This window comes from Carya illinoinensis, chromosome 5, assembly GCF_018687715.1.
Source record: "Carya illinoinensis cultivar Pawnee chromosome 5, C.illinoinensisPawnee_v1, whole genome shotgun sequence".
NCBI classification, from domain to species: domain Eukaryota; kingdom Viridiplantae; phylum Streptophyta; class Magnoliopsida; order Fagales; family Juglandaceae; genus Carya; species Carya illinoinensis.
Window position 1 is genome coordinate 36,652,411 of NC_056756.1, and position 21,366 is coordinate 36,673,776.

A 21,366-nucleotide genomic window follows, 5' to 3' on the forward strand; every position below is an offset into this window, starting at 1 on the left:
AGTTATGAGAAAAAATTTGAGAGAGACATTTCTATTATATTGAAATTTTACAAAATTTAAAAAGCATATGAGAACTAGGAAATTATAAATTTTTTTGGAGGGGGCCAATTTAATTCTATATACATGGATTAATTATGAATAAATGCCCCCTCAACCTCTACGGACGTAGATCCGCCACAGCCTCATGTTCTCATTATAGAAAATCAAGAACGTAATTAGATAGCTAGAGATGGAAGAACTCGCTCCTTAACAACAAGAAAAGGAAAACGGAGGCTGTACAACCAGCAAAAATGGGGTGGCGTGGGACCCATATTGAAGATACTAGGTTAAGGAATTTGCCGATGTCGCGTGTGTGATCAGTGATTCAGTAGAGTCGTCATGAAATCGCGGTGGAGCTTGGAGTCCATGCACACTTGGCTTTTGAGTCACATAAGGCTCACAAGATCACATAGGTTGGATAGATGGCGGCGGTTCTCAGCTCATCTTGTAGATTTGCTTGGTATATAAGTTCATTGATTGGCGCATAGAGTCAATCGATCGCGATAGTCCCAACTTAGTAGAAAAAAAAAAAGAAAAAAAAAGATATTCACAATGGTACGAAGGAGGGAGAGAGAGAGAGAGAGAGGGCGGGGGGTTGAGAAAGGCATTTCCAAAACTGATTATAAAAACTTTATTCAAATTTTTTTCACACAACATATAAAACTGATTATAAAGTTTTATTCCCAGGCATAAATGGTAAAGAGCACAACTGTACTCTTCATTCACAACACACGATAATTTGAAAAAAAAAAAAAAAAATCTTGCTTGGATACATAAATTGCTTCGATTGTCTTGCTTGTGCATATGCCATAACAAGCACCAGAAAATGCATATACCCTTATGATTATGCCTTGACAAGGAATGCATCAATGTACTCTTTAGTCATGGTAACCATCATATTGTGGTACTTAATTGGAGCAGGCACTTCCTCTTTCAGTTTCTCATATTCAAGAGTCAACTTGACCAAGCTACCATTACCGTTCGGAGTAGCCTCAAAGGTGCCCTTAAAGCTCTGGAAATAGTTCATGACATCCCCTTCAATGCCCACAAGAGTTACTGCCCTGTTGCATCATCTAATTCAGCCTTCTCTTTGAAAACCTCAGCATTCCCCTCTGTGGTTTCAGAGGCAAACAATTAAGGACATCAAATTCAATCTCACATGAATATATACATGGACACCAAACACAATTAGTTGTCTAACAGTAATTTCAAAAATCCAGTACACTACAAGAAATCTAGCTTTTTGCAACGATTTTTATAATGTTGCAAATAAATTCGCTGCAATAGATAACTTTTTGCAACGAAATATAAGTCCTTGTAAGTGTTTGTTGCAATAGGTGAATGCTACATATGCAGTTACTTAACTTATTTTTTTGCAGCGTTTTTTTCTTTTATAAAGGCGAAAGTATGCGTTGCAATAAAAAAAGAAAATTATTACAATGGATTACCATCGTTGTTAATCGATCGAGGCGGCAACTTAAACAAAAATGATAAGATTTTCCCCCCAAAATCAAACCCACTCTGTTACCGCATATCTCCTTCTCCACTTCGACTTGCTTGCCCATTTCTCGTACCATCGCAGTGTCCACCCACTCCTGCACGGCAAGACCTAACCTTCACCACCCAAGCTTCTGTTCCTCCACTTCGTTAGCCTTCCCAGCGGAAGCTAGGGTCGTCTTCTCCTCCCCATACAACTGGGTGCTATGCGATTGAGGATTTGGTAAATTTGGATTTTTGTCAACGATTTTGACCAAATCGAAGGTGGACATTGTCGACCGAGCCTTCTCTGCCGGCCTTCTCTGCCATTTCCTTCTGGTAAATCAAAACTTCCTCATCTTCCTTCTCACCTTTCTGTCACTTTCTTGGGAATTTAAGCTCTATGCAAACTCTCTTAGGTATGGGTTCATGTTTAGTTGAGAGTCTACCCACAAGGAGCTCGGAGACTTGATCAAAAGTCTCTACCACGAAACACTGGTTCTACTGCTTCTTTGCCTCCCCATTCCTAAATGGTATTACCATCTCTCTCTCTCTCTCTCTCTCTCTCTCTCTCTCTCTCTCTCTCTCTCTCTCTCTCTCTCTCTCTCTCTCTCTCTCTCTCTCTCTCTCTCTCTCTCTCTCTCTCTCTCTCTCTCACTCTCTCTCTCTCTCTCTCTCTCTCTCTCTCTCTCTCTCTCTCTCTCTCTCTCTCTCTCTCTCTCTCTCTCTCTCTTTTGGTTCCAATTGCATTGTGGGTATTCTTGTTTTTTCAATTTGATAGAAAACTTAAGCTACTTGGTATCTCAAAATATGGTTCTTTTGCTATTCTCTGATTTTGTTTAAGGAGTATCACAATATATTGTGATGGAAGTTTTGGATGAGCTTGAATCTCTCTCAAATTTTGTTTGCCAATAAAAAATAAAAAATAAAAAAAATTGTAAGGGATGAGCTTGAAGTGGGTATTATTTGATTTGCAATAATGCTAGAGTTCTATATATAGGATCTCAATCTGCAATAATGTACACTGCAATAATGTATTCTGAGAGATTTTGCTGTAGTCAGAATTTTCGTATGATGGTCTTCCACTTCCATTTTATTTTTTTTTTTCATTTATTACTTGTTGAGTTGAGTGTATAACCAAGTGGAGGGAGTGTATAAACAAGGGAAATTTGCACAACCTATTGTGAGAAGAGGTTGTGCAATTTTTCTACTCCATTTTGCCCCAAACATTTAAATTTTTGCTATGATTTCAGTCCTCTCTTTTTAGCCCATTTCAGAACTTCATTTTTGTGTGTCGAACTCTTAAAAATCAATTTGTAATTGTGAGCTATGTCCTGGAGCAAATAAGAAAAGTGAACAGCCAAGGATTTCTCTCAAACTTGTAAGTCTCTCTTTCATAATTTTCTACTTTTGCCACTAGTCAATCTCATTCTTTCTAACCATATTTGTACAACTTAGAACTATGTTTTCCTTTTCTTTTCCTTAATTATTGATCATAGGTAGTAGCATAAATTAGATAATTGGTGCTGCATTTCATTCATTTCCACCATTGAGACTATGTTAGGCACATAGAACACAACCACCCTGAGATACAATATAGGTAATTGCAGATAAAAACAAGTGAACTTCAAGGAGTATGGTTACCAACAAACAAAGAGCAACACGAATCACGTCAAATTAAGGCAGTGATACAACTGACAGCAATAGTAAAAATACATTGTGTGTTCTTACCCCAGTTTTGAGCAGCTGTCTTTGACTTTGCCACAAGCAAATAACCTAAGCCATTTCTGTGTAATTCTTTGGCAACACATACATTGCTAAGATATGCCCTTGCAAAATCAGCTCCAATCCCCTGTTCAAGTGAATTAGGAAGCCTCAATTATCTTAAAATGCTTTTTAAGAATGAGAACTGCTAGCAAACTTAGCATGTCTTGTTGAGACTTTCATGCTTTTGATTGGTCCACACCCATTCTCCACTCTATGCAACACCATGTGGTGAGGCTTGCATGAGATGTATGGCCCAATCAGCACTTAGTCCAACCACTAGAAAAACATTTATAGTTTCTTTCGAAAATCAAAAGCACTTAGTCCATCACTTTACTGTAATGGAACGAAATAGACCGAGTTCCAAGCGAAGTATCGCTTGAGTTACTTTAATTCAATTGTTGTCAGTCCCGCCGCAAATGATAAATTTCAAATTTCATCCAACTTATACTTTCAAATTATGAGTACCCCACATACCCCTTTTCTTCACATGTATTAAAATCAAATTGGATTTGATATTATTATATTCAAATTGGTACTTTTTATTGTTGTTTGTTGGTTCTTTCTTGCATGGTAACAAGATTTGTGCCTAGTACCTATCTCAGACCCAACCAGTATTTTTGTGTTGCTTGTGAATTCCTTATATTTTTGGGGGATGCCATTGCTCTCTTATCTCTTACTAAACCGAAACAGTCATTGAATATTCTCTCTTTGTATATAAAGCATATGATACAACTATATCTTTTTCCCTTGCTATATCTTTTTCCCTTGTGGCTATCCTGGATTTAAGCAGGGTAACATAAATTATGCTAATGGTAGTTTTTCTTTGTTAAGTTCAAATAGGATCATAGAAGGTACTTGGCCGAGCGTGAGTTTGAAGCACTAAAAGAATGTGTAGCTGGGAAGAGAGAGGGTTTCAGAAGAGTTTCTTGCATAAATGCTACTCTTCCAGTATCACGAATATCAAGCTTTTCAGATGACCTATGTGCTGCATGTAAGGTTTGTTTGCCTTTTCCTTTGTTTGTTCTGGCAAGAACTTTCTTTCTTTTGATTGTTCTTTTAGTTTTTTGGTGGTTTTGTATGCTCTTTGTATGCCTTTTATTGAGTGAAGTAGTATGCCTTGAGTTGAATCTCTACAAAGGATGCTTATAAAATTTTGAGTCTAATACAATGCTTATCAGTTTAGTGGATTGAGTTGGACTAGATTTTGGTATGTTTTATGTCTTTGTCTATGCTCCAAGGTAGATAATGTCATTTTTTTCTAGAGACAACCAAAGAATTCAAATACTTGTATTTCTTTATGTATATATGATTTAAAATAATTTGGTAATTCTAAATGAAAATGGCTGGAAAATGTGCAAACTGCAAATACTAAAGATTTAAGTAACAATGCTACCTTGGTTTTAGCTTCCAAGTTCTTCATATGTGTTGTGTGTGTGTGGTCTTTGAATCTCTGAAGGCTCAAGCAAGTCTTTAGATCTAAATTTCTTGTTTTTCCACTCGAAATTAGATTTGGACATTTTGTTGTCCTTGTTCCATGGTGATTTAATAAATCACTTATTTTCTAACTAGTTTTAGACTAATTACTCATGATAGCTGATTAGCGGTTGAAGCTTGTTTACCATTTCAGCTTCTTGTGCATACATCCTGACTTACTCATGAAGAATCTTATGCACGTAGCTTCTTCAGTTGGTTTAGTGAAACTCAACAGAAAGACATTTGGCATGCTTCATGATGAGGTAAATTCTGTTTTGTAGTGATTATAGGGTTTTGATTTATTTTATGCTTAACTTTCTACTTTTAGAGTTATGCCATGTTACAATGAAAAGATGCAGCTTATTTTCTATGATTTGGCATATTACCATGAAAATCAAGATCGGAAGTACATAGATTGAGCTGGCCTGCAATGAGAGATTATCCAAAGGTAGAGAACAAAAGAATTACAGCAGTTAAAATAGTACCAGATTTCCTTAATTGCTAGAAATCGGGAGACTCATGGCAAAATTATCTTGCTTACTGGAAGAAGATGAATAGATTGATTGATTAATAAACTTCTTTGTAGTTTATAATCAAATGCTTTCACATATAGACCATCAATAATTGTTTGAACTAATGAATTACAGAGTGAAAAGGACAAAGCAGCACCTAGAATGGGATATGAACACCACAAAATTTTCTGAGATTGTATGTGGTGAGATCTCAAAATCATCTTAGTTTGATAAAGGGTTTTCTTATCATGAAAGTTATGCAGCCATCTTCCCAAGGGACAAATAATATAGGTCCATGCTGCATTTTCTTTTTAGATCATTTTTTGAACCCATGGATCAACATTCCAACAAACCAAACAACAACCTAGCTAGCTAATAAAAAGTAAACATGTGACGCCCCCAAATCCCCATGCACGGACACGGGGGAATCGAGACATCCGGATGATGACATCACGGGTCATCATCCTATCGACGTGTGCCAAGTGTGTGTATAAGCGACGGATGTGCACGAGAAATACGCAGCGAAAAGCAAGTCAATAACTAAGTACCAGAATTTTTCTTTTTTAATACAAAGTTGTTCAACACATACTTAAATAAATATTACAAAACACAAACATAAATTTAAACCAAATACAAAACATAACATCAGCATCCCGGCAGAGCCACATCCTCGGGCTCAGCCTCCTCCTCCTCATCCTCGATCTCTGCACCAAAATCTACGGTACCAAAAATGGTACCACAGGTAAGTAAACTCCAAACACTGCTAGATAAAAACATATAAAACTCAAACAATATGCGCGAAAGAAAAACCAATGCACATGCGCCATAAAACTATAATTTTTCCACACACGCCAAAAACCCATTTGGCCCACAAAAACATATCCTTAAAACCAAGTCTCGCCATTATTCCAGATAATGGCCCAAACCACCACTTTTCCAGAAAATGGATCAAAAGCCTCGAAAACCAAACATCGCCATTTTTCCAGAAAATGGCCCACATTCGAAAACCATAAAATCAATCCGGTTATGCATGCACCATGATCTCCCATAGGGATCATCCGCACACCCTGGCTCTGTGCCACACCGCAGGTAACAACTACGCATGTGACACCTAAACGAGGGATGCCCAGACTCGTGCCCCGAGCGTACCTGGCCAGGCCATCCTCTAGTCCCTGCCACTCTAAGGACCACGGAGTCGTCACGACAGCGTTACCGTATCGTGCGATCCGGTCATCGCCCTGTGACAACCCAGGGGATGTCACTCAGTATTGTCTACTCTCGAGTGACCAAAGGAGCTCCACCGAGATATTAACCCATCCCGGCTTGGGCTTGTGAGACACACGCATTCAAAACCATTTACGCCAATAAAATGGGATTTTCTCGATTAAAACAAAATGCACATAAACACAATATACAATTCACGCTTCATGGCTCAAATAATCAAGCAAACACAAACAAGAAAAACCAAGCACTCCGTCCTCAATCCATCCGATCCCCGAACTCCTCAGACTCAGTTCGGAATCAGCCAACCAACAACAAATAATTATTGAATGAGCAAAATATATTTAAATCTAAAAGTATTTTTTGGAAAATACTTACAGTGCTATATGGTATTTTTAGAAAACACGCGGCGTTGCAAACGGCGGAAGGAAAGCAACGTAACAGTGAAATTTCACTGTGGCCGTGGGTTGTAAAATACCCACTTTTGAACGGGGACAAACCAAGACTCGGGATTGATAGGGAAGGGTCTAAGGATGTATGTGAAGCTAGTGGAAGTGGAGTTTGGCCGTGGGTGACGGCGAAAACGGCAGTTGAAGGCCAGATTTACTAAAACGGAAACTAGCTCGTGGGAGCTGTTCCGGTGAATATTAGAGGCCGAAAATGGGTGGGTTAGGACGACAAGGAGTCGGTGATGAAGTTGTAAAGAGGTGGTGGCCGGAGGTGGAGCGACGCCGGCAGATCGGAGCAAAATCCGTGAGGCTTGCTGGGTTTTTTCCGGCCGAATGGCGGCTCCGTTGGTGGTGAAAATTGGTGGGGTGGTTCACTGGAGGGAGGGAAAGATTTTGGTAGGGGTGGTGTGCTGCACGGTGGCCGGTGGCGGTGGGTCTGGGCAGAAGAAATTTTCGGCGTGGGAGAGGAGAGAGAGAGAGACGAACAGGGGGGTTACGCGCGGGAAGGGGAGGGGAAAAAGGAAGGGAAAAAGAAAAAAGAAAAAAGAAAAAAGAAAAAACAAAGAAAAGACAAAAAAGAGAAAAAGGAAAAAGGGAAAAGAAAAGATAGAGGGAAGAAATGAGGTCCAGTCCTCACTCCGGAAACCAAAAAGGATCCGCTGAAAACGACATTAAAAACCGTAAAATGACTAAATAAATGAAACACAACATCAAATAAATAAAAACCAATTAAAATACATTAATTTAAAATAAATAAACTAATATATTAATTAAATTAAAAACAATCTTTAAGTGAAAATACACGTAAAAGCGGGTCATCACAAAACAAATTTGGGTCTTGTAATTAATTACATCTATTTCAGCTACTGTGTGTGTAAATTGATGGTGGGTGACTTTATTTTCAGACTTGAGGTAAAATGTAAATGAATTTCAAAAGTTTGAGATGGAGAGCAAGGTATTTTTGAGATGCTTGTGGTGGGTGAAAATTTCAGATTTTTTGTACTTTCTTGTTCTCTTCCATTTCTAAGTAAATTCTTATCATTTCTACATTCTTAACCCATGATCTTTATATATCTTTCATGTAGAAAATTGAATGGCCTTTATTGGAAAGCAAGCATGCTATAGTTGGAGGTGGCTTTGCTGGAACATCTTATTCATTTTTGCAAAGAATAGGTGCAACAAGGGTTAGATTATTAGAGAAATTTTAGCAGTACTTTAAAATGTATCAAGCTACCCCTCCGTCTATATAAATTATAATGTAAATGAATTTATAATTTGACTTGGGTAAGGATCCTTGAGTACTTTGTTGTTATTTTCTATATACCCTTTGTAATATTAAGTAAAAGAAATTAAATCCTAACTGATCTACTAACTTTACTTCTAATACAAGTGAAAAAAAATTATTGAAACTGTATGTTTCAGTAGTAATTTTTTTTTTAATTTTGTAATTAAGTATTTGCAGCTATTTTTAGTCGGTGCAAATAGGCCAAAATTCGTTGCAACTCATTAGTTTCAGCGATTTTAGTCTTTAAAAAAAAATACAAAATGCAACAAAGGAAGCAAGCGTTGCTTTTGATATTGGGCTTTTGCAGTGCTTCTTGATTTTTTGCAGCGATTTTAGTCCTTGCAAAAAATGTTAAATACAACAAAAAAGCAAGCGCTGCTTCTGATATCGCACATTTGCAGCATTTTTATGGTTTTTGCAGCGATAAATAGACGCTGTAAAAAGTATCAAAAGCAGTGCTAGAATGGTATGTTGCTTTTGACGTATACAAATTGCAGCGCTTATAAATCAATTGCAGCGATTTTAAGTGTTGCAAAAAATGGCAAAAGCAACGAACCAAATGTAGCACTGCTATTGTTGGGAGGCTATTGCAGTGAAATTTAATGATATAGCAAGGATTAATTTCGTTGCAATAGATCAGTTGCAGTGATAATGCACTCAGATGGAGTGGCCTTTTGCAGCATGATATTTTTGTCTTTGCAGCAGTTTAGAAACGCTGCAAAAGATAGCTTTTGCAGTATTTTTTCAATTATGTTGCTATTGATTAAAAAAGAAGGGTTTATACTGTCGAACGTGCAAGGAGGGTAGTAACGCTGCAATTGATCAATTACAGCATTTTTGGATAGTATTTGCAAGGATTTTAGGCGCTACAAAAACCCTAAATCCTTGTAGTGAGTACGATCCTAAAGGTGTCCATCACTGAGAAAAAGATATTACAAATTTTGCAAGGCATACAAAATGCGCATTACAGAACAAAAAGCAAAACAACTCATGTCCAAAGTTTGGAAATGATAACTTGCTAGACTTGGTTGATGGCCTTACCGATTGTATAATTCCAAAACTTGATAGAGCCATGTGTATCCCAATCACCTTCATGCACCTCAACTGCTTGTATAATGTTTGGAGTTGCTTTGGGAAAGTGGTGGGTAGTGCTCCTGAAGATGTTGTAGAACTTATCAGCAGTTGACTTTATTTCTATCTCAGTTTCCAGCTTGCCCTTTAGAGCCATATTATATATATATATGTTTTCATTTTCTATTATCTTAATTATATATATGTTTTTTTAAATTTGTTTACTCTTTATATAATTTCATTAATTTTTGGGTCCTAAACGTTACTATTTTTCGAAGTTATAACCAAATTATGGCAAATATTATATTCTACTCATCATCTTCAAACTACAGTAGTCCCTCAAATATGAAATCAATCAAAATCAAACTAGGATTTGGCATATCCTAATGAAGTTGACAACAATGGAGACATGAGAGGATTCCAAAAAATAAAAAAATTATATATTAAGATTTGGCAATAATACATATCTCCCTTTTGCTAAAGCATTTGTCATTTTCTTCCAAAGTCATCACCAAATCTTGCACTCGTGTCTAAAACAAAAGCAAACAATATATGAAACCAAATGAAATCGTTAGCAGCTTAGTAACATCAAAATCTGTTTATGTGTTAGTATTTATGTTAACATAATAATGCTACATACAGTAGTACAGTGAGCAAGTGAAGTGCAGTTATTTTGAAAAAGAATGTGTTCCATTATTAAAAAAGTAATTTCTTTTCATGCAGCTCTCGAATTTATTCTTTTTTTAAATGATTACACGGTACTTGTGTATTCATGATTGGAATTATCATTTTTCATGTTAGTAAGCTAAATCATGTGGTAATTAATAAACCAATATTGGTTCAAAATTATGCCAAAACCCAATACATTAACTTTACCTTATTATTTGATTCGAAAGCTTTTGAATTTTGATCTTCGTAAAATGTTATGGAAAATGATAAACGTGCAATTCTTTTCATAGTTTTTTTTTTTCCTCACAACATTCATGTATTTAAATAAGTGCGTTTTTATAAAATAAATTATTAAATAATTATAAAAAAATATTATCAGTTTGCAAAAAAATCATCATGTGAAATGTTATTTTGAAGAATGTTGTGAAAATAATTGTCTATTATTATTCAAAAGCTGTTAAAAGGAAATTATCACTTCCACTTTGAATCATGCATGGTGGAAGGTGGAGGACAAGAAATCATCCTAACCCGAGTTGACGATATATAATTTTAAAATATAAATATACAAAAACAAGGCATGTCATCATAGGTCATTAATAATTCCATTCTATTAGCTCGACAATTCTTATTTTGATTGATATAATTCTATTAAATGTTCTTTCCCAAAAGTAGTTCAATAAAATTTTGATATGCACAATCGAGCATATGCAATTTAAATAATACGATTTCATCTATAAAATATATCAAATTCGATGTTTATTGGAAAACAACTAGAAGAGACTTCATCTCAAAGAGAGCAAGAAGCATAATCTTTAAACAATAAAAGCAGAGTACTAAGGGTGCAATCGCTGGTCAATCTTAGAGGTAAATTTTGGATCTGCTCAAATTTTTTGGTCCGCCAAAAGTTCAAACCAAACCAGACTGCTTTGGTTTGATCTACTTCGTCATATTAGGGTATTTTAATTTGAGCCCCTTTTTTCGAGTTTTTGACAAAAATTTTATATTGAATGAAAAAAAAATTAAGTGAATGATTTAAGCTAAGTTGTCTAACTAAATATATACTTAACTAATTAAGTATTTTAATTAAGTAAAATGTGACGCTCCCAAATCCCCCCGTACGGACACGGAGAAATTGAGACGTCCGGATGGTGGCATCACGGGTCACCATCCTATCACCAAGTGACAAGTGTGTGTATAAGCAATATATGTGCACGAAGAAATACGCAGCGGATAGCAAAGTCATAAACTAGGTACCAGAATTTTTTATTGCTTAATACAAAGCCGTTCAAAACATACATAATAAAATATTACGAGATACAAATACTGTTTCAAACCAAACTACAAAGCATAACTTCCAAATCAAAACTCCGGCGGAGCCGCCTCCTTGGGCTCAGCCTCCTCTTCCTCCTCGATCTCTGTACCAAAATCTATGATATCAAAAATGGTGCCGCAGGTAAGTAAAGATCCAAACGCCACAAAATAAAAACACATTAAAACTTAAACAATATGCATGAAAGAATGCAATGCACATAACCCATAAAATCTATTTTTCCACGCACGCCAAAATCCCATCTTGGCCCAAAACATATCTTTTAAACATAATCTCGCCATTATTCCTGATAATGGCCCAAAAACTAAACCGTCAGAGCACTATAGGTGGGACTCTACCACCATTCCTGCTCGCCATCGTCCCTACGCGTGCACCGTAAGAGGGAATCACAGGCAGGATTCTACCACCGTCCCTGCCTACCACCATCCCTACGCGTACACCGTAGACGGGAATCACAAGCGGGATTCTATCACCGTCCCTGTTTACCACCATCCTTACACGTGCCTCTGACTTGAACCAGTCAATCCAACTGTTCACATATACCATAAATCATTTCTCGGTTACAAGCCCAGTTTCCATTTTAAAAACACATGTACATGCATGCAACTACACGAAAAACCCAGTTTTCTCTTTTTAAACATGAACATGCGTGCACTATACAATGCAAACATCAAGGCAAAAATATTTCAAACAAATGTCAACATCAACCCAACAACTCTGTCCTCAATCCATCCGACCCCCGAACTTTTCGGACTCAGTCCGGAATCAACCAACCAATCCAATAATTTATTATAAGAGCAAAATATATTTAAATCTAAAAGTAGAGCTTGGAAAATACTTATAGCACTATACGGTATTTTTCAAAAGCTCGCGACGTTGCAAACGGCAGAGAAAAAGCAACATAACAGTGTATTTTACACTGTGGCCGTGGGTAATAAATTACCCACTTTCGAACGGGGACAAACCAAGACATGGAATTAATAGGAAATGGTCTTGAGATGTTTATGAAGTTAAAGAAAGTGAGCTTTGGCTGTGGGTGGCGGTGGAAACGGCGGTGGAAGCACCAAAAGGGGCTGAGCGGAGTTGAGCTCGTGGGAGCTGCTTTGGCAACGGATCGGGGCTGGAAATGGGTGGGTTAGGACTGCAAGAGGTAGAGGAAGAAGCTGTGAAGAGGTGGTGCCCGGAGGTGGAGCGACGGCGCCGGAAACGGCAAAAAGTTGTGCGGCTTAGATGGGGCATATGGGGCTAACGGTGGCTCGAATGGGGCTAGAATTCGGTGGGGGTGATCACCGGCTGGAGGGGAAGATTTTGGTGGGGGTGGTGTTGGCCACGCCGGCTGGATGGCGGCGGTCTAGGCGGGTCAACGGGTCGGCGACGGAAAGGGAAGGGGAGAGCAGTTCGGGCATGCGGGAGAGGAGAGGAAAGAAGAAGAAGAAAGAAGGAAAAAGAAAAGGAAAGAAAAAGGAAAAAGGGAAAGAAAAGAAAAAAGGGAAAAAGAAAAGAAGGAGAAGGAAAATGAGGTACAATCCTTACTTCCGGAAATCCAAAAACTGATCAGCCGAGAACGATTTTAAAAACTGTAAAACAACTAAAATAAATTAAACACCACATCAAATAAAATAAAACTAATTAAAATATAATAATTTAAAATAAAAGAACTAATATATTAATTAAATTAAAAAACTCCTTCAGTGAAAATAAACGTAAAAACGGGTCATCACATCCTTCCCCCTTAAAACAAATTTCGTTCTCGAAATTTGTGAGGTCAAACATCAACGCCAAAAAGATACAAGATACAACTCCGAACATATTTGAGAGACACATAACATCAACAACTCCCAACAATTCCAATAGTTATTAACTTCATACAAAAAATTGCTAGTATCAACGACATCTCTGCTTTACCTTCTGAACTTTCATCCTATTCCAACTTTGGTAACCTAATAGCCACTTCCAAAATTAACCATCAATAAACAAAATTTGCATGACCAAAAGATTAATCTCCCATTAAAACTCCAGATCACTACTAATTCCTCAAAATCAATACAAAATTTGAATATCTAAGCATCTCCAAAAATCATACTTTCGCGTGTACTCTGATGACTCACCAAAATACATAAAGGCTATATCGTTAAAAATTACATCATGAATTACAAGCTCAATCCACACCTAATCACAAGAAAACCTTTACCACATTGCTATAGAAAATAATATACCTCCAAAACCACAAATCTCACTCATTCCTCAGTTGGCCATCGCTGCCCTAATCAAAAATCAATATTCAACAAAAATACACCCATTGATTGATGACAGATATCAATACTAATCAACCTCCAGGCCCCAAATTGAAAACACATAACATCATCCCAAAATACACATGTCTCTTCTAAAGATAAGGAACATATCCAAAAGGCCCAAGTCCTTCCCGGCCAACCGATGAGAGCGCCCATAACTTCAACCCGATATCCCACACTTCAAGCTCATTACCTATATTTTGAATAACATCTAGTCTTGCAATAACTAACTCACTAAAAACTACCATTGACTTCAAGTCACAATTAATTCTCGAGATAAACACAACAGTTGTTACAAACCATCATCCCAATGGGTAACCCACTTTGACAGCACATTCCGTTCAACTTACCAAACAACTCAAAGTCAAAATCTCTTAGATTTAAAATTATCACACAGATCCCTCTTCAACTCCTACCAAGCTAAAAATAGATGAGACTAGGACTAGCACTTCCCAAAATCCATACACATTTACCATTATCTGAACTTATATTCTCAACTCAACAAGATTCATTCCTAAATCTACTCAACTTATATCTTTAAATCAGCAACTAGCCATTACTTAAAGTTTGGTACCGAGAATGACCTTAAACCTGCTAAGAATCCATTCCCAAAAGTCTACGGATCATATAGCCTCAAATTCAGTCGTATTCAATACCAACACAAAATCTACTATTTCCAACACCCTGATGGACCTATATCTTTCGAGTCGATAAAAATCATCTCCTAAAATCTACTACTACAACCTCGAGTTAACAATAATTATTTTCTAAACTAGCTCGATATCTTCAATCCTCAAAGAAATACACAAACTAGATCATTACCTCCAATCCTTAAGGAAATCTACTCTAGAAAAAAAAAATTCATATTAATAACTCAACTCTAATCAACTCTATTTTAATGGTTACAAACTAATCACTCATTAGAGTAGATCAAGCTACAGCACTAAGTCTGTAAAACTAAGAACTCAATTCGTATTATAAATCAGTCCTTCAACTCTGCAATTCTAAATTCTTAAATCAAATAAGAATCATGTTTTGAAACTTTTTAAGATCAAAGAACTTACATCCCATAATAGAAAAATCGACTCTCAAATCTTTCAAATTCTAAAACATTAATAGATAATAAATCATTTTCTGAAATTCTCAAGATTGGTGGTTTTAATCCAAAACATTCACCTTAAAAGCTTGTAAAATCTAAAGCCCCAATTACCACCAAATTACTCATCCGAATCACGAAATCTAAAACTTGAAATTTAATTATTTCCCCCCAAAGCTTGTTGAACCTAACACCTTAATTACCATAACTTATTTTCCTAAAATCTATAAGGCCCCAAACTTTAAAACTTTGTTGAAACTTCATAAAATCTATCCTTGAAATTTGTTGAACTTACAACCTACTACGTTATAGACCATTTCATAAACTCCACGGAACCAAAGAACTCAATTATTCTACTTTTCTAAAAGATCACCCAGATCATGTCATTCTCTCCAAGTCTCGATAATATAAAAAAAAAAAACAAACCACACAAGGCATTCATCACGAAAGATTAGATTAGACCCATACCTGTCATGACTCCAGCATTCTGAGTCTCCGTAATCTCGCCTCCAACGGTACCAGGAGTCATTGCATACATTCGAGCCCAAGCTAATTGCCTCTGATTAGTTCTACCACTGCGACGAGCTCCACGGCTTTCTTGAACTCGACTAGGGCACTCACAAGCAAGATGCCCCGTCTGACCGCATTCAAAACATTGGTTACTACCCAAATGACACTCACCTCCGTGAGTTCTATTACATCTTTCACAAACTGGAACTCGTCCTCCCATACGCACTCCCGAGGCTGCTAGTGGTCGAGTCCCGGTCCGCTGAACAAACTTTTGAGGTGAACCCGAACTACTTCCTTCACTAGTAAAACTCTGCCTCTTTTGTCCTGGATGGGAGCCCATGCTCAGATTATTTTTTTGCTCTACAAGAGTAGCCAAATTCACTAAATCTTGAAAAGTGAAAATCTGGTGGCAGACCACCATTTGGTGTATATCAGGACGTAGACCCTCCTGGAAACGCTCGGCTTGCATTTCCTCTGTGGCGATGAGATGGGGAGCAAATCGCCCAAGTTCTATTAATCTTCGGGCGTATTGTTCTACGGTCATACTCCCTTGGACCAAACTTGAGAACTCTCTTACTTTTTGCCACCTCACAGAAGCGGGAAAGAATCGATCATTAAACTCTTTCTTAAAGCGCTGCCAGATCACAGCGGCAAAAGATCCGAAGCAGTGCCTTGCAGTTGGCATAAAGCACTTGTTACGCCTCAGTGCAACCACATACTTCAAAAGTTCATTCTAAGTCTCTGAACCACTTTCCAGCCCAAAGTGGATCCTCTTCTCCCGTGAAGGGTGGAGTTCTATGCGTTAGAAAGTGCTCATAGGTGCATCCAGCTTGCATCCCTCCACTAGGCCCTCCTGGTAGTAGCCAAGGCCCTCCTTGTTGTGGTCAAGGACCTCCTTGCTGTGGCCAAGGCCCTCCTTGTTGTGGCATAAAATTATGTTGCATGAACTCAGTCATTTGCCTTATTGCTTGGGCTATAGCATCATCCCCCGACGTATCGTCTCGAGGCTCTTGAGTAGACTTTCTTGGCCTCACCATCTTCCTGCCACAACACAACCTTTGACCTCCTTTAAGAAAAACAAATAAAACCAACAATATAAAACTAAAAACCAAAACCAAACCACACAACAAGAAAACAAAACATACTAGCATGCAATAACATAACTAAATAAATAAATACTAGCAAACAAGCTCAAATAAATTCAAAACAAATAAAACATGTCAAATAGTAACTTTACTTAAAATAAATTTTAAAACACAACTTTAAAAACATTCTGCTACTATCTATGGGACATGTGGTTTTACCCAGAGCCAAACCGCTCTGATACCACCTGTGACGCCCTCAAATCCCCCCGTACGGACACAGGGAAATCGAGACGTCCGGATGGTGACATCACAGGTCACCATCCTATCGCCAAGTGCCAAGTGTGTATATAAGCAACATATGTGTACGAAGAAATACACAGCGGATAGCAAAGTTATAAACTAAGTAGCAGAATTTTTTATTGTTTAATACAAAGCCGTTCAAAACATACATAATAAAATATTACGAGATATAAATATTATTTCAAACCAAACTACAAAGCATAACTTCCAAATCAAAACTCTAGTGGAGCCGCCTCCTCGGGCTCAGCCTCCTCCTCCTCCTCCTCGATCTCTGCACCAAAATCTACGGTACTAAAAATGGTACCGCAGGTAAGTAAAGATCCAAACGCCACAAGATAAAAACACATTAAAACTCAAACAATATGCATGAAAGAATGCAATGCACATAACCCATAAAACCCATTTTTCCGTGCACACTAAAATTCCATCTTGGCCCAAAACATATCCTTTAAATATAACCTCGCCATTATCCCCAATAATGGCCCAAAAACTAGACCATCAGAGCACTGTAGGCGAGAATCACAGGCAAGACTCTACCACCATCCCTGCTTGCCACCGTCCCTACGCGTGCACCGTAGGTGGGAATCACAGGCGAGATTCTACCACCGTCCCTACCTACCACCATGCCTACGCGTGCACCGTAGGCGGGAATCACAGATGAGATTGTACCACCGTCCCTGCTTACCACCATCCCTACACGTGCCTCTGACTCAAACCAGTCAATCCAACCATTCACATATACCATAAATCATTTCTCAGTTACAAGCCCAGTTTCCATTTTACAAACACATGTATATGCATGCAACTACATTAAAAATCCAATTTTCCCTTTTTAAACATGAACATGCGTGCACTATACAATGCAAACATCAAGGCACAAATATCTCAAACAAATGTCAACATCAACCTAACAACTTCGTCCTCAATCCATCCGACCCTCGAACTCTTCGGACTCAGTTCGGAATCAACCAACCAATCCAATAATTTATTGTAAGAATAAAATATATTTAAATCTAAAAGTAGAGTTTGAAAAATACTTACAGCTCTATATGGTATTTTTTGAAAGCTCGCGGCGTTGCAAACAGCGGAGAAAAAGTAACGTGACAGTGTATTTTACAATATGGCCGTGGGTAATAAATTATCCACTTTCGAATGGGGACAAACCAAGACATGGAATTGATAGGGAATGGTCTTGAGATGTTTATGAAGCTAAAGAAAGTGAGCTTTGGCCGTGGGTGGCAGTGGAAACGGGGGTGGAAGCATCAAAAGGGACTGAATGGAGTTGAGCTCGTGGGAGCTGCTCTGGCAACGGATCGGGGCCGGAAATGGGTGGGTTAGGATGGCAAGAGGTAGAGGAAGAAGCTGTGAAGAGGTGGTGCCCGGAGGTGGAGCGATGGCACCAGAAACGGCAAAAAGTCGTGCGGCTTAGATGGGGCGTGTGGGGCTAATGATGGCTCTGATGGGACTGGGATTCGGTGGGGGTGATCATCGGCCGGAGGGGAAGATTTTGGTGGGGGTGGTGTTGGCCACGCCGACCAGACGATGGCAGTTTGGGCTGGTCAATGGGTTGGCGACGGAAAGGGAAGGGGAGAGCAGTTCGGGCGTGCGGGAGAGGAGAGGAAAGAAGAAGAAGAAAGAAAGAAAAAGAAAAAGAAAAAGAAAGAAAAAGGGAAAAGGGAAAGAAAAGAAAAAAGGGAAAAAGAAAAGAAGGAGAAGGAAAATGAGGTCCAATCCTTACTTCCGGAAATCCAAAAACTGATCCGCCAAAAACGATTTTAAAAACTGTAAAACGACTAAAATAAATTAAACACCACATCAAATAAAATAAAACCAATTAAAATATAATAATTTAAAATAAAAGAACTAATATATTAATTAAATTAAAAAAACTCCTTCAGTGAAAATACACGTAAAAACAGGTCATCACATCCTCCCCCCTTAAAACAAATTTCGTTCTCGAAATTTGTGAGGTCAAACATCAACGCCAAAAAGATACAAGATACAACTCGGAATATATTTGAGAGACACATAACATCAACAACTCCCAACAATTCCAATAGTTATTAACTTCATACCAAAAATTACTAATATCAACGACGTCTCTGCTTTACCTTCCGAACTTTCATCCTATTCCAACTTTGGTAGAAGAATGTTTGATACCAGTTGAGCTTCGATTGAAAAAATAAATAAATGCAGAACTCCGAAAGGAACTTATGACAACTAAAGTAGAGGATGTGACGCCTCAAATCCCCACGCACGAACACGGGGAAATCGAGACGTCCTGATGGTTACATCGCGGGTCACCACCCTATCAACGAGTGCCAAGTGTGTGTATAAGCAACAATGTGCACGAAGAAACACGCAGCAGATAGCAAAGTCATAAACTAAGTACCAGAATTTTTTCTTATTTAATACAAAACTGTTTAAATCATACATAATAAAATATTACAAACTACAAATATAGTTTCAAAACCAAATACAAAGCATAAACTTCAACTCAGAACTCAAGCGGACCCGCATCCTCGGGGTCAGCCTCCTCCTCCTCCTTGATCTCTGCATCAAAATCTACGGTACCAAAAATGGTGCCGCAGGTAAGTAAGACCCAAACGCCACAAGATAAAAACATATAAACTCAATAATATGCATGGATGAATGCAAATGCACATGTCCCACAAAAACCACATATTTCCACGCACGCCAAAAATCTCATTTGGCCCAAAAACATAACCTTGTCATTATCCCCGATAATGGCCCAAAACCAAACCTTCAGAGCACTGTAGGCGGGAATCACAGGCAGAACTCTACCACCATCCTTGCTCACCACCGTCCCTATGCATGCACCGTAGGCGGGAATCACAGGCGGGATTCTACCACCGTCCCTGCCTACCACCATCCCTACGCGCGCACCATAGGCGAGCATCACAGGTGAGATTCTACCACCGTCCCTGTTTACCACCATCCCTACACGCGCCTTTAACTCAAACCAGTCAATCCAACCTTTCACATATACCATAAATCATTTCTCGCTTACAAGCCCAGCTTTCTTTTTTCAAACACATGTACATGCATGCCACTACACGAAAAACTTGATTTTTCCCTTTTAAACATGAACATGCGTGCACTATACAATACAAACATCAAGATACAAATATCTCAAACAAATATCAACATCAACCCAACAACTCCGTCCTCAATCCATCCGACCCCCGAACTCCTCGAACTCAGTCCGGAATCAACCAACCAATCTAACAAATAAAAATTGTAAGAGAAAAATATATTTAAATCTAAAATTAGAGTTTGGAAAATACTTACAATGCTATACGGTATTTTTGAAAAGCTCGCAGCGTTGCAAACGGTGGAGAAAAAGCAACGTAACAGTGTATTTTACACTGTGGCCGTGGGTAATAAATTACCCACTTTCGAACGGGGACAAACCAAGACACGAAATTGATAGAGAAGGGTCTTGAGATGTTTATGAAGCTAAAGGAAGCGAGCTTTGGCCGTGGGTGACAGTGGAAACTGTGGTGGAAGGTCAAAAAGGGGCTGAACGAAGTTGAGCTCGTGGGAGCTACTCCGGAAACGGATCGAGGCCGGAATTGGGTCGGTTAGGTCGGCAAGAGGTAGAGGAAGAAATTGTGAAGAGATGGTGGCCGGAGGTGGAGCAACGGCGCCAAAAAAGCTCAAAAACCGTGTGGCTCGGATGGAGGTGAAACTTGGTAGGGATGTTCACCAGTGAGAGGGGAAGAAAACTGGGTGGGTGGTGTCTGCCACGTCACCAGCGAGCGGCGGTTCTGGGCTGAGAAAGCAACCAGCGATAGAGAGAGAAGGGTGGTCTGGTGTCGTGACTTCCAGCCGTGCGTGGCGGCTAACGGCTGGATGGATGGCCCTGAAAATTGGTGGGGGTGATCACCAGTGGGAGGGAAAGATTTGGTAGGGAAGGTGTACTACACGGCGGCCGGACGGTGGCGGTCTGGGCTGGTCAACGAGAGGCGACAGGAAGGGGAGAAAGAAGGTGCAGCGCGCGGGGAGAGAGAGAGGAAGAAGAAAGAAAAGAAGAAGAAAAAGAAAGAAAAAGAAAGAAAGAAAAAGGAAGAAAGGGAAAAAGAAAAAAGAAAAAAGAAAAGAAAAGATGAGGGAAAAGAAATGAGGTCCAGTCCTCACTCCGGAATCCAAAAACTGATCCGCCGAAAAAGATTTTAAAAACCATAGAACGACTAAAATAAATTAAACACAATATCAAATAAATTAAAACCAATTTAAAATACAATAATTTAAAATAAAAGAGCTAATATATAATTAAATTAAAAACAACTTCTTCAATGAAAATACACGTAAAAACGGGTCATCGCAGAGGAGGCACTTCATCAGATAGCACAATTAAAATCCCTAGGCCTAGACGGTTATGGATCAAGCTTTTTCCAATCCTGATGAAATATAGTAGGAGATGAGGTATGTAATGCAACTCTAAGTTTCTTAAGAGGGGAGGGCATGTATCATTCTTTAAACTTTACGTTCATTTCCTTAATTTCAAAAGTTAAAAATCTCAATCTTGTAAGTGAATTGAGATCCATCAACTTGTGTAATGTACTATACAAAATAATTTAAAAAATGTGCAAATAGGTTAGAGAAAGTGCTCCCAGCCATCATCTCTAGCAACCAGAGTGCTTTTATTCTAAGTAGACTTATCACGTTATAGTGGCCAATGAAGTTCTACACTCTATGAAGACCAAACAGAAGTGATAAGCAGGAAGCATGACTCTCAAATTATATATGTCAAAAGCTTATGATA

General features: G+C 38.4%; 1 pseudogene; it reads right to left on the bottom strand.

Annotated features, from left to right (window-relative positions):
- Positions 1-798: 798 nt before the first annotated feature.
- Positions 799-9,450, bottom strand: LOC122311512 (annotated as a pseudogene).
- Between the last annotated feature and the right edge of the window lie 11,916 nt (positions 9,451-21,366).